The sequence below is a fragment of the Ictidomys tridecemlineatus genome, chromosome 3 (assembly GCF_052094955.1).
Source record: "Ictidomys tridecemlineatus isolate mIctTri1 chromosome 3, mIctTri1.hap1, whole genome shotgun sequence".
NCBI classification, from domain to species: domain Eukaryota; kingdom Metazoa; phylum Chordata; class Mammalia; order Rodentia; family Sciuridae; genus Ictidomys; species Ictidomys tridecemlineatus.
In genome coordinates this window covers 14,455,014-14,475,753 of record NC_135479.1, presented here as the reverse complement: position 1 = coordinate 14,475,753, position 20,740 = coordinate 14,455,014, and the positions used below count along the sequence as shown (strand labels likewise).

Here is a 20,740-nt window from a genome sequence, read left to right as displayed (position 1 = left end):
CCAGCAATTCGTCTCTCCTGTTCTTGCCACAGGAATACTGACAATAAGAGGAAAAAAAAAAAAAAAACAGATATGGCTGGAGAGCGACACCAAAGTCCTGATTCCTAAAAGGTTCTTTAAATAAATCCATCAAAATCTATGCAAAGAAACCTCATGGAATGCTATGACCCCAAAGATGGTCACTTCCAAAATTTGTTGTAAATTTTGAAAAAGTAAAGCAGGGCTAAGGATGTGGCTCAGTGGTATAGCACTTGTCTAGCATGCTTGAGGCCCTGGGTTTGATCCCCAGCACCACAAAGCAAAGCACAGCAGGCTTCAGCTCAAGTGTCATCCCCTCAGAAAGACCTTCCTGACCACCTTGCCCTAAAGAGCAGCCTCCCCATTTCCTTCCTTGCTTTATTCCTCAGAACAATGGTTCTACCTGATATTAGCTCATACACCTATTCACTTGTTACCTGTCATTCTCAAGAATATGTCCTTCATGTGGCAGAAATGGTTTGTTCACTGCTATGTCCCAGTGCTGATACATAGGAGGCATTTTAATATTAACTGGCTCAATGATTGAGCAGACACTGCATATACTACCTAAGTAAACTGTTTATGTCCTTAGAAAATTTCAAATAGTTCAGAAGATAAATACAACATTTACAGTTGAATATATTTTAGAAAGTAGACATCAGGTATAATAAGTTCTGGAACGTAACATATCATGACACAGTTGCCATGAGAAAATGAGGTGTAACTTTTTTTTTACATTTAAGAATTTACCTATTTTTTTTAAAAAGAGAGAAAGAGAAAAATTTTTTTTAATATTTATTTTTCAGTTTTATTTTATTTTTATGTGGTGCTGGGGATCGAACCCAGCGCCCCGCGCATGCCAGGTGAGCGCGTTACCGCTTGAGTCACATCCCCAGCCCCAGTGAGGTGTAACTTAAACCCCAGACCTACTTAGTAGTATCCAGGCACACAAGACTACCTAAGAGGGGACTGTAGACAAGGCACAGAACCAGTGTCTAATGTTGTTTGTCCTGGGAAAATGCATTTCTTTTAGGAAACTGAAATTCCAATCCAGCTGCTGTATCAAAGAAAAGGATCCTTCTAGAAAAGAGGGAAACATCACCTCCTGTTTACACATAAATAAAGCCTCCTTTGCAGGCTACCACCTACCAGGGGCTCAAAGAGCTGCTACCACCCCAAAGAGTCTAGACTCCAGACCTGTGGCTCTAGCAACTGCCTATGCACCAGAATCAATCCTCCCAGCCTGCAAGGCCCAAGGAACGTGCGACAAAGGACCAGAAAACAGGATGCAAATCTAATACATGCAGTTCTCACAAGTCACTTTCTTAAAACCATGTATTTTATTTTCAAATAGGAGATTATGGAAATCATGTTATGCATAACAAGCAAGCATGCAATGCCCCCTTCATAAATAACATAAAAAGCAACTTATCTAACAAATTAATTTTAGACTTTAAACACCACAAGGTCAAAGGCAGTAATCAGTCCTTCTACTCTACAGGGGAAGAGCATATGAATAACCAGAGAAATAAAAGCAGAGTTAATATTGCTTTTCCAAATACACATACTAAAACTGCCCTTAAACAAAAACACCTTCAAAAAGACCCTTACAGGAATAGCCCCGGATCCCTAGGTGGGTGGGGAGCTGCATCTTCGGGAAACACTGTCAGTGAACAGCTCTCTCAAAATGAGGCCTGGATGACAGATTCCAGCCCTGCTCAATTTGACTGTCCAAGAAGCCACAAGTTATATTCCCAAGGAAATGCTCTAGCCCTCCAATGAAAATGTGTCTGCAAGAGCAGCAAACTCCCTTTCTAATAGTCTCATCGACTCTCACAGGTTCAGTGTCCCAAAAGAAGCTAAAACATCATTCTTTTAAAGGTTGGCAGAACTTTATCCTTTGGATTATTTCAAGAAACTCAGGTGTTTCAGATCTGCCTCTGATGAACAAGGGTTCTATCAAGTTGTGAATGGTTTGGAGTCAAAGTCCATTTACCAGGAAAAACTCTTACAAAGTAGCAGTTCCCACAATCCTTTTGTGAGTGCCCAAGGTGGTCTGCTGGATCTCATGGCCTTAGCCCCTGAAATCAAGATAGCAAGTCCATAAGTCTTCACTTACGATTTTGAATTTTGAATTTGTTTTCATTCATGGATGGTGACATTTTCCACTACAGACTTTGACATTTCATAGCAAGTTTTTCTTCTGAAAGATACATTATTTTATCCATCTTCCCAAGAAAGATCAAAATTAACGTGCAATTGTCAAGGTTTTAGTATATCACTCAAAATGCAGGACACATCACCACAGAATCTTTCCTCCTAGGCATGTTTTTTTCTTCAACTAAGTGTTTCTGCTTTAAAATATAACCCTTCAGTCACTATTCCCTGGGCCCATTAACAAATCAGGTCCTAAATATTTTTTAAAAATTTAACATCCTGTAAGTATATACATGAACATTCCCATTTTAAAATTTTTACTTTTTATTTGTCTTAACAAATCCTTGTTCTCCATGACTTTTCAAACATGAACATTTAAATATCTAGCCAGGCACAGTGGTAAGTACCTATAATACCAGCGATTTGGGAAGCTGAGGCAAGAAGATCACAAGTTCAAAGCCAGCCTCAGCAAATTAACAAGACCCAAAGCAACTTAGTGAAACCTTGTGTCAAAATTAAAAAATAAAAATAAAAAAAGGGTTGGCGATGTGGCTAAATGGTTAAGCACCTCTAGGTTTAATTCCTGGTACTAAAAAAAGAAAACAAAAAAAGAAAATTGAAATACACATACTATAGGAACTCTTCACTGTCACTAACCCTGGCTGCTGGCCTGCTATGACCACGTCTCCATTTCTAAAAGTCATGTAAGAAAGTGACCTGCTTACTCTGAAAATCTCACTTTCATTCCAAGTCTACCCAGATACCAATTTTTTTTTTTCACACTTGTGGCAATTCTGGGCCTCTCTTCAAAAAAGTGGCCAAAGTACAATAAACGAGAGGCTGAAAAATGAGTACTTTCTGCTTATTCTCCTGGGTGACAATCTTCTTCCTCCATTACTTCTAAACCAAAAGGTACCCTTCTATTTGGAAAATACTGTTTTAGAAAAAGGTACCTTTACACTATTATTTCCAGAATGACTAGATGTACAGAAGGAGAAATTACAATCTGCTGAGAAAATTGCAAAATAATTTCTAACTCTACTTGCTATAATTTGACAATTCTATCTTAAGAGTCTAGAAAATGTTCCATTGTGAGCTGTCTCAAACCCATTATCCTAATTGAAATCTACTTAAATGGAATAGTTAGTTCCTTTTCAAGTCACATAAAAGCGCATACAGAGCAGAGATCCTTCCTATTAAATCAAGGAATGGTACACCTATAAAGTACATGTCACCAAAGCACTAAAGATTTTAGCCTCAAAATACCTCAACCATTTATAATGGCATATGTGAACAGAGATCTAGACATCTTCAAATGCAGATATACATACAAATGAAGTACTGAACTATTCCCCTTTTATTTTTATTTTTATTTTTTTTAGAGAGAGACAGAGAGAGAGAAAGGGAGGAGAGAAAGAATTTTAATATTTATTTATTTATTTATTTATTTAGTTTTCGGCGGACACAACATCTTTGTTTGTATGTGGTGCTGAGGATCGAACCCGGGCCACACGCATGCCAGGCGAGCGCGCTACCGCTTGAGCCACATCCCCAGCCTCACAATTCCACTTTTAAAAAAAATCAAAATCAAGAAAAGCAGACATGGGGCTGGGATGTGGCTCAAGCGGTAGCGCGCTAGCCTAGCATGCGTGCGGCCCGGGTTCGATCCTCAGCAGCACCACATACCAACAAAGATGTTGTGTCCGCCGAGAATTAAGAAAAAAATAAATAAATGTTAAAATTCTCTCTCTCTCTCTCTCTCTCTCTCTCTCTCTCTCTCTCTCTCAAAAAAAAAAAAAAAGAAAAAAAAGAAAAGCAGACATATTGTTAGTTATCTAGTTGGTTTTCATTACCAAATTTTTTCCCCATGTTTTATTGTTTTCTTTTCAATACATTGAACAAGCCAGATTTTGTGGCACACATCTGGAGTCCCAGCTACTTGGGAGGCTGAGGCAGGAGGGTTGCTGGAGTCCAAGTATTTGAAGCCAGCCTGTGAAAACCTGTCTCTAAAAAATAAAATAAATAAATAAAACAAGACAAAACAAACTAAAAGCCACTGGCTGGGTACAATGGTGCACACTGTAATCTCCAGCAATTCAGGAGGCTGAGGCAGGAGGACTGTAAATTGGAGACCACAACCTGGCCTGAGCATCATGGTGAGGGCCCATTTCTTTCTTTTTTTTTTAGAGAGAGAGACAGAGAATTTTAATATTTATTTTTTAGTTTTTGGTGGACACAACATCTTTGTTTGTATGTGGTGCTGGGGATCGAACCTGGGCCGCATGCATGCCAGGCAAGCACGCTACCACTTGAGCCACATCCCCAGCCCGGTGAGGCCCCATTTCAAAATAAAATAAAAAGAGCTAGGGGGCTTGGGATGTGGCTCAAGCGGTAGCACTCTCACCTGGCATGCATGCGGCCTGGGTTCGATCCTCAGCACCACATACAAAGATATTGTGTCTGCCAAATACTAAAAAATAAGTATTAAAATTCCCCCTCTCTCATTCTCTTTAAAATAAATAAATAAACTTAAAAAAAAAAAAGAGCTAGGATTTGGCTCAGTTTGGTAGAGTGCTCTAGGTTCAATCTTCAGTACCACAAAAACACTGGTGCTTTCACTCTTCTGTGTTCATGGAATAGACAATCTTGAACATCTGACTTTGTAATATGCTGCACATTTTGGTACCTTCTTATTAAAATGGGTCTCTGTCATAGGAATGTGAACCAAATGGACAAGAGAGGAAAGGCAGCCACAGGCACAACAGGAAGCAAAGGAAGGCCAGCCGAAGGCTTAAAAACTATAGCAAGAAATCATCCCACTCCAGTAATTGAGGGCCAAGCCCTGACTCCTTCTGTACTTAAAGTCCTCAGTGCTGACACTTCATTAATTTTAGATGAATTTCATGGTAGGTTTTCTGTGATTACCAACAGCTTGCATTACCAGCTCATGGAATGGCTTCATAAGTGAAGAGATCCAGTTTCTTCAGCACAGTGTCCAGGATTACATGCCCACCTTTGTGTGGAGGTTAGTGCTGGCAACAGCCTAGGAAATCCTCAGAAGCAATAAGATAAAGAGCCCCTACTCCAAAACCCTTAGGAAGCCAGATCCCTGACTCCCTGGATCTCTGGAGGAGAAGGCAGGGAAGGAAAAAAGCTTAAATGGCCAAAGGCAGAAGATGAACACCTTTGACTATTATTTAAATTTCTGTGGCAAGGGGCACAGTTCAGTGGTAGAGCATTTGCCTAGCAAGCATAAGGCCCTGGGTTGGATCCTGGGCATTAAAAAAAAAAAAAAAATTGTTTTGCAATGCCATTAACTACCAGCCTTGTCTTATTTATTGAGCTGCGGGGGGGGGGGGGATGGGGGGGCAGGGGTGTCTTTCTGAAACCAACAACTTCTATCTTTACTGTCTGTGGCAAAATTGGAAAAAGGAACATAAACTTGAACCATACTCTCATGAGCGGAGCTCCTCATCATATGACATATACTAGGTTAATGAGGAAAGAAAGGATCAGTGACCAGCAATGGCAGCTGTGTGCTCAAGATTGGCCACAGGCTGCCACAGCAAATGGCTGGACTTGGGGCTGGAGGGGAAAGCTGAGGCCCCAAGGCATTCCAGGAAGGGACAAGATCCACCCACCAGTCACAGGGCCAGCCTCCAGGTTCTTTAAGTAGTTATGGGGGGGAACTTTCTGGCTATAATCAAGAATTATCAGACTTAACAGAAAAGCTAACCACAGGCATTTAGAATGAAGAAGGAAGGGGGAAGAAGAGAGAGAAGGATTAAATCCAACAAAAATGAAGAAGGGTCCTGTGAGAAGTCAAGGGGCAAGAAACCAGGAGGGAGAAAATATCCTGGGCCCCAGAGTGCCTGTCTAGGAGAACAAGCTCATTCAGTGCTCCCTCTACAGAGGTTTTAAGGATTTGAGAGGGAGCAGGCTTGCAGGGAGGGAAGAAAGTCTTGGAGTGCAAAGACAACCTGAAGAGCCCTGGGGAAACCACACCATGAGGAACGTGCAGTATGCTCACTAGCCTTATCTGTGCTCCAGATTCATGGCCTCCTGAAAGTGACCCCTCCATTCTCAAAAGCTGGTTACAGAGCTGCTCGAATAAGAGGTGTGCAAGAGAGTGCTTCCTTAACCCGTCTTGGTTAAGGGCTATTTGAAAACCTGACAAACATCAAAGAACTTACACACAAATGCTTACATTTGTGTGTGTGTGTGTGTGTGTGTGTGTGCCACACAGACACACAGACACACACACACACACACACACACACACACAAAATATCCACATGATTTCACATTCAATTTTCCAAGAGACAGACTTCCTTTCTCCCTCCCCAAGTATGAAAACTCCAGATGTTTATAGAGTAAGGTAGTGTTTTGATTGCATCCCTCTGGATGGCCAGTGTCTGGTCCTGGGGAGTTTGGAAAGGACAAGAGACAAGGGAGAACAAATGTTCTACCCCAAGAAGAAGATATCTTCTAGGACCTCTCAAATCTTCACCAGTAACTTCACTCCTGGAACCTGGACCACAGGGGGAAAATAGTTGGTTACTTTGTAGATATTCAAGAAAGAACCAAAAAATTGAAAAACAAATTAAAATTCCAAAACATACTTAAATGCTTAAGTTAAAAAAGAGAGGGAAAAACTGGGTGTGGTGGCTTATGACTATAATCCCAGTGGCTGGCAAAGCTGAGACAGGAGGATTATGAGTTAAAAGCCAGCCTCAGCAATGGTGAGGTGCTCAGTAACTCAGTGAGACCCTGTCTCTAAATAAAAAATAAAATACAGCTGGGGATGTGGCTCAGTGGTCGAGTACCCCTGAGTTCAATCCCCAGTACCCGCCCCCCAAAAAAACGGCGGGGGAGAGAGGGAGGGAAAACTGGCACACTAATTTATAAACTATTAGTTTGGAAGAAAATCATTTAATTGTCAGGTGTGGTGGTGCATGCCTATAATCCCAGAAGTTCAGGAGGCTGAGGCAGAGGATCACGAGTTCAAAGCTAGCCTCAGCAAAAGCAAAGTGCTAAGCAACTCAGTAAGATCCTGTCTCTAAATTAAAAAAATACAAAATAGGGCTGGGGATGTGGCTCAGTAATAGAACGCCCCTGAGTTCAATCCCTGGTACCTCCCCCCAAAAAAGAATTTAAATAACCATTTTATAATTTAAAATTTGTGTTTAATTCTATTCAAGGAATTAAAATACTTGCTCTAATATTCCTCAAAGCCTTCCCTAAAAAGGACAGCAAGGTGTATAAGGACCTTGTTTTAAGGATTCACAGAAGGCAGACTCCTGTGGCAAGCATCTGAACTTGCCCAGTCACAGTCCCCAAGCACAGACACTCTTCTGAGCAGTGTCACCTGCTGAATTCAAGGGACTTCTGTATAACTACCCATATTAACTATGAGGAAATAATCTACTTTACAAGTTCTTTATCAAGCTTCAAAGAATTTGGCTTGAAACCACTCCAGTGGTTAGATGAGGACTCTGAAGCCAGTTCTGGATTTCCCACCTGTCTGGCAGGGCCCTTCCCTCCCTCAGCACTTGTGTCACACATGCCTGTGATGCTGACTTGTACCCTACACTGACAGGCAGGAGGAAAAACTAAGGAGTTGAACTCAAGTACCTGTCCTGACTTACTGCTTATTGTTTAAGATAAGGAGACTAAAACTTCTCATTCTGAAACACCAACTTAAGCATTTGTATAAAAGGTATCCTAAGAAAGAAAAACATGGCCAAAAAATACACTCTGTTCCCTTGGTTTTCTGTAAAGCACCGTCTCACTCAACACTGACCCATCAACAGGACGGCCATCTGTGTGCCCACTCAGCAGTACGGGGTGCAAGGCAGAGCACCCCACTGCAGCCCTGGGGAGGGAGCCTAGGAGGAGGAGGACGGGAGTCCTGGGAGAGGGAACTGAAGCTAATGGGTCAATTCTAGAGATACCACAAGGCAGCTAACCTTCTTATCAGGCCACAGCAGAATAAGACTTTATAAACAGTCAAAGCTGCAGTTTCTGGAAGGCTCCTCCAAAACTGTGGTCAAAGAAATACACATTAAATATGCTTTCAATTTTATTTTTTGAGACTAACACTCTGGCATTATAAATTCATACAACCCTTTAGAAGGGCCTCTTGACCACCTACCCCAGAACATTTTAGGTCCTGGACTTTTATGCTTGCTACCAAAACAACTCTATCACCTAATTCAGAAGCTCAAGATGTGCTTTTTTTCCTCCTTCCCTAAGATTTTGGAACTACAAATCAGATCTGAAATAAAATGCACTTCGGGCTATTAAGCCTCCCATGAACATGCTGCTCAATCATAGTCAAGCCTTTAGACAAAAGCTAAGTCAACTAAATGAGTTTAGTCTCTGGCTCAGAGCATGATCAATAGTCATTTCTATTTGGAGTTTTAGCCTTAAAAAAAAAATTAATGTTCCCACTTTACTATGAACCTCAGCCTTCAGGATCGAATACCACTCATCCTATCCCCACAGGCTTTAGCTTGCCCTGGGAAATTTAAACAAAAGCAACTCCTTTCCCACGGGGATTCTACTTCTCTGACTTATTTTCCATTTCAAACTCACCTCTGAACTTAGCCAGAACAGCAGCTCAACTTTCCCTGAAGACAGCTCGCTTCAGGCTTCCTAAAGCAAGTACTAGAGTTTCTGCTCTGAAATCTGTAGGGGCGAGAGGAAGATGGGAGGCCAAGGAGATCCACAACCTTTAGTCATCAGTGGGGTCAGGTGTAGCTCAGTGATAGAGCACACGGTTAGCATGTGTGAGGCCCTGCCAACAACTCTATCACCTAATCAGAAGCTCAAGATGTACTTTTCCCCCCCTTCCCATGCCCAGCACCAAAAAAAAAAAAAAAAAAAAAACTATCTATAGTCATTGTAAACTAATAATATTCAAGAGGTCATCTCTAAAAAGTATCTGAGGACATCAAGATGGCTCCTGTTCCAGTTTAGATAAGGAGGAGGAGTTCCATCATTTTAATGAAAGGAAACAACAACACAGGGTAGGAAATGTTCAGCCCAATGTTCTCAGTAGCAGAGCCAGTCTGTGTGAGGCGCTTCTTTGTGCTTACTTCTGGGCTGCAGTCACAGACTCCCTGGCCCTCTGGATGGCTTTAACCTTGTTTACTTTGTCAAACAGCTTTTCCCTATTTGGCATCAAGTCCCAAACACACACACACACACACACACACACACACACACACACACACACACACACACACACACACACACACACCCCTCTACCTCTCAGAGGCCAAATTAGCAGCAACATAGAGTTAGAACTCATCACATGGTTACCTGTAATAGAATTCACCTTGTAACAGAATTCACCTAAAATACAAACATCGACATGAGACTTCACCTCTCAGAGGGCCTGTTTAAAATCCATCTATGGAAAAGAACACTTGCCTTGGTCTGGCAGGCTGAGTCTTACAAGGGCATCCCCTTACCCCCCTTTCCATCATAACTGCAATGTTTTCCATCAGTTTCCATAATGAGGGTTTGGAGAGTGACCCCTCAGAAGGTTTTCTCTTGAGGCCATGGTATCCATAATTCTTGGCTCTACCTGCACTACCAACTATCGCCTACCCCCACCATACCTCCCTGGCTACACTGCAGGGTCCCCAGCACAAGGTGGACTGAGCTGCTTACCCTCAGGCATGAGTTTGTAGATACCAGAACCCCCCACTCAGGGGTGTTCTTAACTGGCTTCAGTGCCAGTTGCCACTAGAGATTTCTCTCCTGATCACCCCTTTGGTACCAAGATAGCTACTAAGTCACACATGTCTCCTTGTTATCTGGGGATCTGCAATTTTCCTGTACACTTTTCACTTCTGTCTCCTTAATATACAGTCTGAAGTCCTCATCACCAGACTTGCAAGACTCCCAGAAAACACCTCACCATGGTCTTGTCTGGTTATCAGAGGTTCTGGTCTCAGCAACTAGTCCCTTCCTTGGAAAAGGACACTATTTAGGAAACCAGCTAGTGACATCTCAACCTAATTTTCTCTTTCAGAGTCATAATCACAAAAGCTGTTGGAGAATTTATCCACCATCTTTGCCTACAGTCCTTCAATCTCCTATGCATAACTTCAAAGTTCAAGAGAAGATCGTTTCTCCTATCTCCCTACCACATGGCTGTGGGGCCTGAGCAAAACAGCAAGTCTCCCTAGCTGTAGTGCCAGAGCTAAACATGGCTGCTCCTTCTCTCCAACAGGGAATGTGTCCCAATAGCAGGAGGCCTCTTGTCCCCCAGGTGCAACAAGAATTCCCTGCTATTACTGCCCCTTTTACTTTTATTTTTTAGTTGTAGATGGACACAATTCCTTTATTTTATTTATTTTTATATGGTGCTGAGGATCAAACTCAGTGCCTCACCTATGCTAGGCAAGTGCTCTACCACTGAGTCACAACTCCAGCCCCGGGGACCCCTTTTTAGAGTCTACCTAGTATAAATTTTAGTACACAAGGGACTACAATCAAATGCTTGCCAAACACCCCCAGGTGAAGCACTCGGGTTTGCTGCTGGGAACAAGGGAGGTGGGTAAAAGGCAGGAGAGAAGTACAAATATGAGCAATACAGAATCCACTGCTAGGAAGGTGACTACATCTGGATCCTGACCATGGGCTGTACACAGAAGACTACGATCTTGACCTTGAGATCTCAAATTAGAGCCCATGCTTAAGAGAGTTGCCTCCTAAGGCTGGGTGTAGAAAGCTCATCCAGGTAAGAGGGCCATCCTCAAATTCCATCCTTTCACCATGGCAGGCAAATGCCTTCTAAGTCTAGGATAAAGGTGTATAAAATGTTTCCTCAGGCCTGTTTTTGTAAGGTACTTCCTCCCCAAACACTGGATAGCTCTACAGTGGATCTCTATGGACCCTTCCCACCTCCCACTTCCCCTCCTGGGTTATTCTACTCTAAAAATTACTCAACTTCTACAGTAATCCCAAGTTAAAAAAAATACTCAAGTTTTTCCTTGTTTTCTAGCACACCTGAACACACTCATTCATTCTCCAACAAACATTCTGCAAGCACAGGCACTGCTAGGTTGTAGGTACGTAATGATGAACAAAATGAACACGGGCCAGCCCTCCTGGAGGAAGGGGAAAGAGCAGAGATCTACCAAAGGACATGAATAACAGACAGTTTATCAGTTTGCTGCAAATGGCAAGAAGAGAAAAGGAGGGAAGTCAGGAGATGGAACCATGTCAAGCACAGGGTTCAATTCCTGAAAGGTCTAGCTCCCTCCCAGCTGGGGATAGGGACAAAGGTTGCCAGTAAGCCTGGAATGTAATAAGCCAATGAAGAGACAGTCCAGGCTAAAAAAGGCAGGAGGGCTGGATCACATGTTCAGAAATATGTTTAGAATGTGGATCTTTCCCAGGAGCAACAAGAAGCCTTCATAGGGTTTGAGGGAGGATAGGAATACTTCACAGACCACTCTGCCTGAACACAGGGAGTAGATTACAAAGGAGCAGAAGGAGATGTAGGCAGGTTAGTGAGGGGCTGCTGCAGTCTGCCAAGCAAAAAAGATGGTTGTCTGAACTAGAGTGGTGGCAATGAAGCCGGAGAGAAGAGAACCATTCCAGAGATGTTTACAAGATCAAGATCTGCAGCATTTGGCAAAGAAATGGGTAAGAGCGAGGTGGGTGCAGGATGGAAGTCTAGCTTGTGCCTGTCTGAAGTGAGGAGAAATGTCAATGACCCCAAGCAGAAAGAACGGCTGTGCAAAGTTTGCAGCTCACTAGGACACTTCCTGTGGCACCTGTTATCCAGAATTTCTAGATAAATCTAAAGCCCTTCTTCTTACTTACTATAACTATCATCCATTCTAAACACCCATTTATCAAGCATCTACTATGCACTGGGGATAAATAAGTGATCAAAAAGCCTGTGCCCTCTGCAGCTGTCACCTCCAAGGCCCTGGGTGCTGCCCTACAGTGGCAGTGGACACAACTTCCAAGGCTGGCGGTTGTCCTGCCTCCTGAAACCTTCAGGTGAGCCACTTAACCCATTCCTTTCTACCTCTTAAGACACTGAGCAGTGAACAAGCAGCACAGAACTTAGAGTTCAGAGACTTACTCCTCTTCTCATGAGATCTTGTGCCCAAGACACCACAGCATCAAATCTAACCTGAATCACTGAGACCTGCAGCTCCCTAATAGGAAGTTTTTCCTTCTCTCACAAAATCAAACTTCTTTTCTCTAAGATGTTCTGAGCTTGGGAACTACATATGATTTGTACTCTCTCATTTGTTGCCCAAATTAGTTTGTGCTGGATTCTATCCTATCATTGAGACTGGTGATTTTAAACCCTGGGGCTGCACTGCCAGTATGGAGCTATTTAAATTAAAATTAGATAAAATTAAAGGTTTGGTTTCTTAGTGACACTGCTGTCTTTCAAATGTTCAACAGTGGCACTCAAAAAGTGGCTACCGCATTGGAGAGCACCAATCTAGAACATCAACATCATAGAAAGGTCTGTCCGGCAAAGACCCACAGGAGCACTGCTACTGGATTCTTTGCATGTTTAGTTTGAATTTCCCCTTTAAAAAATGAAAATAAACAAAAATTTAAAATATAGAGACTTTCAAAATTATTTACTTGTGTCTTATTTGCTTTTATAAGTGAACATTATAAATTGTGCTTCAATATATATAACTAAAACAATCTGTTTCATAGCTTTGTGTAAAATCTATTTGAAATAACCTGCGCTTTGGCAAGAAGGGGGCCATAATTTTATGAGCCACTATAGACACAGAATTATTTTTATAAATGTACCTTACACACTGTCCACAATGGTTAATACTCCATGTTTAATAAACTGATCATCTTGAGAGTGCTCTTAATTTTTTATGCCTACTTTTCACAAGCAAGTCTGTAAGAAGCTTCCAAGAAATGCTCATTTCAGATTCTAAATATCAATGACCTAACACACACAGCCTTATAATTATACAGGATGCAGGACTTTTTTTTTCCTTCATGATAATTTCTATCATATGATTTTTTTCAATCCAAAGACACTTTTATACTGTGACAGAAAATCCACCAAAATGCTTCAGTGTGAAGCTATCTTCAGTACTAGGAGAATGTTGATAATTATTAAAACCAAGTGACAGATGCATGGGATCCATTATATTATTTCTACTTTTGTATATTATTTTCTAGAATAGAAGACTTAAAACTAATGCAACTATATACAAATTTTACCAGGCTTAATAAATACTTTGCAAGATAATTTAAATACTATTCTACTGACTATCCAAGCCAGACCAAAGAACCAAAGACTCTGACCTGCTTTATAATCTCCCTATAAAATCCCAGGGGAGCTGTCTCTCTGAATGTGAAAATACCACATCAAATCTTGTCAGAGATGGAGCTCAAGCAGGTATCACACACAGCAACTCAGAGCTGTCACACTTAATGACCTGGTAATAAGGCCATTAGCCTCTGATTCCTCTTAAGGGGGGGGGGGGAAGAGGCTAAAATCTACCTCCCAAACACTAAAGCAGACAACTATAGGCAGAGGCAGAGGCACAATGGCTTCAAGTCCATCCAAATCCATATTGAACACTGCACCCGCTGTAGAGGCTCCTACAGGTGGGGCAAGTTCTCCCATGAGCAGGTGCACTGCAGAAAGCTGCCTGGAGGCCTTCCAGGAGATTGGGCAGTCCTCCTTCTCCTCCCTTCAGCCCTGTGGTTACTCCAAACTTTGAATGATGAGAAGCCCACCCATTCTAGGTCAAGTTCCCCCCACAGTCCTGAGAGTCAGCAAATCCTTACTCATAGCCCTGTCTGTCACACCAGGTACTGCTCTTAGGGCTCTTTCACAGCCACTTGGAAGTAGCAAATTGAAGCACAAGAGGTTAAGAAACTTTCTAAGGATCCTCCAATGGTGACCAGCTCCTGGGCCCCTGCCTGACCCCCAGTGCACTGCCCTTTCCCATCTTCTCCTCTCTGGCCCCCTCAATGCAGTCACCCACTCACATGTTGTTCGTTCGTGTGTTTTCTCTCTCTCTCTCTCTCTCTCTCTCTCTCTCTCTCTCTCTCTCTCTCTCTCTCTCTCGTTGTATATGGACACAATGCCTTCACTTTATGCTAGGCAAACACTTAACCACTGAGTTACATATAGCCCCAGAACCATTGCTTCCTCTCTTGCAATACTCTTCCCAGCATTCCCAGCTGTGGGCTCCTTCCCTTTACCTTTTCTCAGTGCCCTGTTGTTTTTCTCCAGAGGAAGATTTTACACTCACTACAATATCATATGTACAGTGCATGTAAAGCTCTGTTGACTTGTTTATTGTCTAGACTAGATAAGGTGCCAAGTGCAGTCAGGGGCCACATCTGTTTTGCTGCCTGTCAGATTTCCAAACCAAGCACAGTGCTTGGCCCCAGGAGAAACTCAAATGCTTGGTGACTGACAACCATTGTTCAGTCAGTTCTTTCAGTAGAAAAAAAATTTAAATTCTCTCTTAGTCCCAAAAGATAAATTCCATCTTTAGGAATACTGCTTAAAAAACAGCATTAGTTTAGGAAAGGACTGAAAATTGGATAAGAGAACAAGGCAGCTTATGTCAGCTTTAAATAACAAGAGAAAGGAAACTTACAAAATGCAAACTGTGACTCTGAAAGGTGTTTTCAGGTACAATCCAAAGGGTGGGTTTTGATCTCAAGTCCTAAATAAGCTTATGACTGAAGACAGTGCCTCTTGCCCTGTGCCATTCTCAGCTGTTAGAATAAGCTGGGGAGATCCTCAATGTCTCAGTTCCCATAATCTTCTTAGGGGAAAACCTTGAGCCAATATTCCAGGCAAATCCAACAGGCAAAGGTTACCTAGCCATTTCAAAGCCCACCCAGGTTTCCCATTGTGTGAGCTTCCATACAGAAAGGTCAGATTCTTCCCTCAATAGTCCCATTTATGCTCACAGTGACAGTGCAATGGCTTTTGTTCAACAAAGAAAAACCTCTCTTTTCAAGGACTTAAGTCCCCTGCAACTCCCACATGAATTATTCTTTAGGTTTAACAAAGTTCCCCCAATTCACAGAAATCCTGAGGGAGAACTTAGAATTTGAACAGTTGTTAGTACATAATAACAGGAATCTGTGATTTCAAAGCAGGAGAATCTTATTTTTAACCTGGGAAAGCTCCCAGGGTACACGGCTTGAGAGGACTCCAAAATGAGGCAAGACCCACCTGAAGCAACCAGAGAAGTCAAATGAGAGCAATAGAAGCCTGGGTTCTAATCCCAGCTTTAAGCTCTTGAACTTGAATGTGATCTTAGCCATGTTATTTAACCTCTCAAAATCTGTTTCTCATCTTAGAATTCATAACAGTATCTACTACTCATAGGATTTTGTGAAGTTTAAAAGAACAGCAAGGGGCACACAGTAATTCTCCCTAAATGCCAGCTAACACACTGCTCTTACCTGCTTGGTGTTTCCTGCTTTGCAAAGCATTATCCACACATCCAAATGAGACTTCGAAAATTCTAAATTTCCTTTCATTCATTTCATATCTCAGAGCCTGCAACTCATACACTCATATATTCTATGAGATTGTGTTAGAGGCAGGTAACTAAGAAGGGGTCCTCATTTGAGAAGAGAGCTCCTCTAAGGCCCCGAGTGGTAAAGTGATGTGGCCAGGAACCTGGGATAACAGATGAAGTCACCAAGACTATCACCAAGCCTCTCAGCCCCACATCCAGTGCACTGTTCACCTCAGCCATGCCAGGCAAGGGCTTCTGTATTGTCAGACCTCCTAGCACCCTTCTCATTAAATGTCTCATGGACATTTCCTGCATTGTAATTAAGCACTATAAAGGAGTTTGAGAAGGAGCAACATAGAATCTTGTACATAACCTTTAGCAGCTTTAAAACTCACACGTAAGAATACTCATATTGGCTTAGGTTGCCCATCTTTTTATACCAGTTTTTATTTTATTTTTAACTTGGGATTTAAAGTTGACAAAGACCTTAATGAATAGGCAGAACAAAGGGAGTTGTGGTCCATGGCTCATTAGCTTCTGAAGTTAATGCTTCTCACAGGGACAAGTCAGCCAAAGGACAGAGCTCCAAGCAAATTGGAAACCGTTCCTGCAGCCCCAGATCATGGGGTACTGCCTGGGCTCTGAGTGGCAAAGCTTATGGGACTCTCTGTAGCTTCACCCAAGATCCACCTATCAGTTAACCATTCATTCTGTCATTTGACAACATCAACTGTTACTGGGTATCATGTATGCCAAGGACATGAGTGACCTCATTCAAGCCTCACAACTACCTATAAATAATGTACTACCTACTCCATCTAATCTAAAAACCACTGACTGTAAAACACACCATTATTTTATGCACCGAAAAATGAAGACACTGCCAACTACAACTCTAAGGTCCCACAGATGATATGTTTTGGGTTTTTGTTTTTGTTTTTGTTTTTTTTTAAATGTTAAAATGGTACAAATTGCACTGTTGCAAAAATGTGAATATTGTCCCACTTTAATGATAAATAAACTGAGATATAGAGAAAGTAACTTACTCAAAGTCACAAAAGGGTAAGTAGAACCATTGGGATTCAGAACCTAGAAGCCTAGTCACCTTTTCACAGTAGTAAACCCCTATTTTCCCAAGGGCATGTAATACTCAAAACTGCACATGGCAGAGCTGCTAACTTGTCTCCACCACAGCACAGAAACCCATTAACTGGGGCTAAGGTTGTGGCTCAGTGGTAGAGTACTTGCCTAGCACGTGTGATATATATATATATATATATATATATATATAGCTTTAAAAAAAAAAAAAGAAACCCATTAACTGGCAATTCTCTGAACGTCTCTGAACCTGACCTCTCATGTGTCTACTAGAGCCGACTCTATGCTACATTACTCGTCATAAACTCTATTCCTCTCTCAGGAAAAGAAATATGGTCAATGGAAAATATGGTCTGATTCTTGAGAATCAGAAAGTCCTAGATAGAAATTCCTGCTTGTCACTCTGGCAAGTTATTGAATCACTCTGCGCTTCAGTTTCCTCTTCTGTAAAGAGAGGCCATCATGGCCACCCTAAGAGGCTACTGCAGGATGGAGAAGACACACACAAATGGCAGGACATTGTAACTGGCAGAGCTAAAACTCAACAATGCCTTCTTTTTAATGCTAGTCACCTCTGCTTTGGGACAGAATCAAAGACAGAACATTCTCTGTAATCACAAGAGCTGCCAAGGGGGATACTCAGGAGATAATAAGGATAGACAGAAGACAGAAGACCCCAAGAGAAATTCAGGCAAAGAAATTAACTGGAAGTACCTGGAAAAAAGGGCCAGTGTTTTTTTAAAGGACTTTCCAACTTCTGAATAAATGAAATGACAGGCAAAGGGATTAAAAACAAAAACTAAAACAAATAGGCACTTACCATTAACACATCAGTCAACAGACATGAGGATGAATACAGTTTTATACCAATGTGACACACAAAACTGGTCTCTGGAGACTTAGTTTGCTACCAAAGTAATCTTTAAGAAGAATCAGTGAGAAGAATTGCTTCATTACTTTGTTTTTACATTAAATAATATTCTGTGCATTTCTTCTTTACTATACTTAAGGGCTTCAGAAAAATCCTCAGAAAACAGCTTCTGATTTTGGAAAGAAGACCAATCATATGGCATGTAAAAACAAACTCTTCCCCATTTTTTCTTCCTTCATATTCATAATGCCTAGCAGTTTCTTATACACCACAGATTCCCAATAAAAATTAGTTGGATATTTCTTTCTTAGGCAACTTTTTTTTAAATCTGAAACATCCTACACATTTATTCTATCTAAAAGACTAATCTCTCCTGCTTCTTCTCCAGAAGCACTCGTAATCTCTAATAAAAAACAATATGCTTGGCATATGCTATATCACTAATCACATAAACAGTGACATTCTACTTGTTCTTCAAACCTTCCACACCTGGCTCCTCAACTGTTCCTTCCTCCATGTCTGTCTAGTCAATGGATTACTTGTCAGTGGACTTGATCACTACCATATTCTGATCTGAATCAGTTTGTTAATCTCCTTCCTCTCAGGCACTGCACCTTTTTCCTGGGGATAAATGTGCAAGCAAGGCAGTCCCCAGAGTCCTCCAGGTTCCCTCTCCATGCCTTCACTGTCACTCCCAGAAGGGCTCACTAACAAAAAAAAGTCACCAGCAAAAACCTGACTCTAACTTCATCCTCTTGAGAGGCTTCCTTGTTTTCCATAAATTTAGACCAACTACCAATTTCTGGAAAAATCTGAAAGAGAAGTGAAATCGTTTCAAGGGTTGGGTGAGAGCTTATGAAATGGCAGTTTCACCTTACCAATAAGGGATAAGCTTTCTTGTGTCATCAAGTTCCAAAACTCACAAATTAGTTGCCCCTCCATTTTTCCTTGATGTTATCCATACAAGTCATTCGCTGCTTCTCTTCAGCTTATACTGGATCCCAAAAGGATTTAGAGCAGACTGCTCTAAATCCTTAGGTGAGAATCATCGAAAACATGTAAAGGGCAGATTCCTTCCAACTCTTGTGCAGGGCACTGACAGTGTCAATACGCTGGGACTCCAAACGCAAACAGAATATAACTGGTGCCCTCGTGGAACCCACGCTTTTCCTTCAACTTTAAAAAAGGTGTGTCCTCTCTATGCAGCGTTCAATGCAACGTAGTGACAAAGTACTCCGTAGCTTTGGAGAAACAGAGAGCGTGGAAACAGACTTTGCTCTTATATTTGATGGCCTGTAACCATAACAACCTATGGTTAAGTAACCATCAACTCGGTGAGAGGCTAAGTTTTCCAAAAAACCGTTTTTCAATGGGGGAAAAACTCCCTTGCATCAACTCCAGCGCGGGTGAGCACCCTAGACGGCGTGTGCTGCAACCCAGCGGGCAGTTCCCTTCCTGCTCCCGGTCCCAGCGTTTCGACTTTGGGCTCAGCAGCCAGCAGCGACGGCCGCCACCACCGTCAACCCCGCGCTCCTGGCGGGGCAGCTGGCGTTAGGCCTCAGCCCAATGTCACTTGTTAACCTTCCGATCCCCGGGGTTTTGGCGCGCCGCCGCCCCCTTGTATGGCAAACAAACCACCCCTCGGCCACCCACAGCAACGGCCACCCACAGCAACGACCACCGGCGTTTTCCCGGAGTAGGAGGAAAAACAAGCGAGGCGCAGACAACCTCTGACAGATCCGTGTAAAAGTATCCCGGGTCCCTCGACTTCTAAGCATTTCGTGACGTGGGCGAGGGGGGCGGCAAGAACCCGGGGCCCCATTCATAAAAGTGCAAGCTCTTCTCCTTTAGTGCGCGTGTGGACGCTGCCTCCCTGCCGGGTTCGAGCCGGCGCCCCGGGACGACAGCCTGGGGACCACCGGTCGGCACCTCCGGCCCGGGTCCAGCCCAAACTGCCCGGCACGGCCCCGAAGGAAGAAGGTTCGCCTAGGGGGCGTAGTGGGCCCGCGTCCTGGTCCGTACCCGAGCCAAGACAGCGGGGCGGGACCGCAGACCCTGCGCCCCGCCGCGCCAACGGCCGCCGGACCCGGCCGGTACCACGGACCTGTGGGGTCAGGCCGGCCCCAGCCCAGGCCTTCTCCTGAGGCGCTCCCTCCGCCGCCCCACCCGGGCCCGGGAGCGCTCACCCCGGATCCGCTGGCTGCCTCATGGTATTGCGCCGGCGCCCGTGCTCCGCGGCCACCGCGGCTCGGGCTCCGGCTCCTGCTCCTGCTCTCCAGCCGCGGTCCTGCAGCCCGCCCGCCCCCGGGCACCGGCCGCCCCGCCCCGCCGGCGGACCCGCCCCGCGCCCGCCGCCGCTGCCGCCAACCAGAGGGCGGCGGGGGCGGAGCAAGCCGCGCTCTAGGCCCGACCAATCCAACCCCTACCGCGCGCCGAGGAACGGCCGTGGAAATAGGCGGGCGATTCGTCCGGGCTGTTAAAGGGGCCGCTGCCCTGTGGACCGGAGGAAGGGGCGGCGGCTGGAGGCAGCAGGGTTTGGGATGTTACATGAAAGAATCCCGGGTGAGCCTCTCTCTCCTGGAGCTTTCCCTAGTTTTTTGTACTTCTTAATTTCCTCTTCCTGCATCCTAGCAGCAAATGCCCCTGACAGAGGGAAACTGAGGCTCCGAGAATCAATGATATCTAGTTCGTCAGACACATCTGTCCCTGTCCAAATTCAGAAATTGGCTTTAAAAGACAAATTACCAGTCTCCCCCAGATTTCTGCAACATCCAGTTCCAAACGGAATCTGTTGTTAGTTTTTTGTTACTTTGGTGTTTGTTTTTGAACTGGAATTGAACCTGTGGGCTCTTTACCACTGAACTACATCCCCATCCCCCCCCCTTTTTTTTTTTAATTTTGAGACAGGGTCTCACTAAGATATAAAGGCCGGCCTTGAACTTGTGATCCTCTCCAGAGTTGCTGGGATTACTGATGTGCACCACCATGCATAACTTGTGACTAGGTATAAGAGCTTAGAACTCATCTAATATATTCATTTTAAAGAGGCAATGTCTGAGGCCAGGAGAGGAAAAGTAAC

The 20,740-nt window shown here is 43.4% G+C and overlaps 1 protein-coding gene and 1 long non-coding RNA gene across 3 annotated transcripts in view; one reads left to right on the top strand and one right to left on the bottom strand.

Annotated features, from left to right (window-relative positions):
* Positions 1-19,993, bottom strand: part of Tex2 (testis expressed 2) — a 111,234-nt gene extending 91,241 nt beyond the window's left edge. For both annotated transcript variants that reach the window (XM_078041878.1, XM_078041879.1), the window contains exon 1: positions 19,848-19,993. The gene's annotated coding sequence lies outside the window, so the exon portion shown is untranslated. The remainder of the gene's footprint in view (positions 1-19,847) is intronic.
* LOC120884062 (uncharacterized) lies at positions 11,558-12,789 on the top strand. Its single transcript, XR_005726250.2, has 3 exons — positions 11,558-11,841; positions 12,114-12,204; positions 12,622-12,789. It is a non-coding gene; the product is annotated as an uncharacterized LOC120884062 (long non-coding RNA).
* Positions 19,994-20,740: the final 747 nt, after the last annotated feature.